This window comes from Entamoeba invadens (genome assembly GCF_000330505.1).
Source record: "Entamoeba invadens IP1 unplaced genomic scaffold scaff_1105074724509, whole genome shotgun sequence".
NCBI classification, from domain to species: Eukaryota; Evosea; order Mastigamoebida; family Endamoebidae; genus Entamoeba; species Entamoeba invadens.
Window position 1 is genome coordinate 92,521 of NW_004191926.1, and position 2,074 is coordinate 94,594.

Consider the following 2,074-nt stretch of genomic DNA (forward strand, 5'->3'; position numbering starts at 1 on the left):
ATTCAATAAAAACTATTTTCTTTAGTTAAGTATTACGTTTTTAGATTAATTATTTGAAACGAAAAAACTGAAGTATGTGAGTAAAAATATGGGATATTTCGTGCATCATTTTTTTAAAAAAATACACTTTGATGTATCAATAATCTTTCGAAAGTTTTTTTCTAATATGACGGGAGGATTCAAAATAATCGTGGAATTTTAAAATATATTTGATAATAAAATTTGACATTGGTATTTGATTTATTATTTTTATTATGGTTCATTTTTTGATTATAAAAATTATAAGTAAAACTATTGTCAAAATAAAAAAATATTATTTCATATAGTTTGTTAGAAAGTATTTTTTATTCCTAAAAATATTTTATTGTTTGTTCAAAAAAAGTAAGTTTTTTTTTCTATTTTTTTAACTATATTTTTTATAAAATAATAAATTATTAGGGTGCGCAACCGCAAACCAAAATTGCCCAAAATGCCCGTTTTTTACATTAAAAATCTATTTGCATAAGACAATCATTATTTTCAATAATCGCAATCTGCAAATTCCATGGAACTTGTAGTTCCTTTTTGAGATATGCCATTTCGACAAAAAAATCAAAGATTAACAACAAAAAGAAAAAAACCAGTTTTTATTATTATTTGCATTTTTAATTTCAAAATCATTTTCATCACCAAAAAGAAAAAATGCCAATTTCTTCATCTTTTTTTACAAACCTCCAAAAAATTTTATTCTCTTACCACAAAAACATAAAATTTGATGGTAAAAAAGGAAAAAGGAATAACTTTGAAAATAAAAAGTATTATCTTGTTTTTTAAAGCTGAGATTATTTTTAGCAAGTCTCAACTTAAAAACAAAAAACGAAGAAATATAATTCGATAAATTGTAAAAAAACTAAAGTTGGTTTTTTCTCTGGCTTCGGATATAAAACTTTTCATTTTGTCGTTGTAGACTTTGTTTAGCAATGAAGTTCTAAATGTGGTGGTTCCACATAGCTTCACATTGGGGTCAAGGAGCTTGATCAACTAGACCAAGAATGGATTTGTTACCTGTCGCCAAGAAATATTTCCAGTAATGAAAAATTTTAACAAAAGTGTGTTGAGCTCGACACTTTTTGGAAAGTAATATTTTAATACTTCAAAATCGTCTATGTCATTCTCATCGATGTTTTCAGGGTGAAGTGAATAAAGGTGTGTTCTCATAGAGGACGTTGTTCCTTGAAAATTGAGGTATTTATGACAAAATTTGCACTTTACTTTTTACTTACAATTTGAACATCTCGTGTTGAAATTGCGATGTTCGGAACACTTCTTACAATCTTTTTTAAAATACTTCCAAACAAAGGAAACCTCTTTTTTGAATTCTTGCATGTGTTTTTTATTGATTTTTTAAATACAAGTTTTGTTTTGGGGATTAATATAATTTTAATTAAATAAACATTTTTATTTAATTTTTAATTAGTTTTTTAGTTGACACTAATTGTTTTTTGCCGTCTGTTGAAAGGTTTAGTTTTTTGAAAAAAAGTTAAGTATTGATTTAAATAATCAAGTTCTTTATAGTTTACTTTCAATTGTTCAAATTTGACAAAACCGTTATTTCTTTTTTATCTTTTAAATATTTTGCATTTTTGGTTCGAAGAAGGAATTTCTGTTTTTTTAATTGTGAATTGTGTACCCGTTTCAGAAAACAGAAGAATTTTGTCTCTTTTTTACCATTTTCAGTAAATATAAGAAATTTGAGCAATATCAACTTTGTTATCACCACAAAAGAGTCTATCTACCACTTTAGGATTTTTTAATCTTGCGATTGCCAACCCTATAAATTATACATTTACTTAAAAATATAGTAAAAACACATAAAAAATATATTATTATAATAATAATAGAATAATACATTTTTTTATTACACACAAAAACATGTATTATAAATCATTAATTGTATATAGATTGATACTAGTATTAAACACTTTAACAATAACTTACATACAAAATACTTATAATAAAACTTTCAGCATATTTTGAACCACAAGAAATCTCTCACAAGATATAGAAGAAAATTCAGAGGATCTGAGTGCTCGCA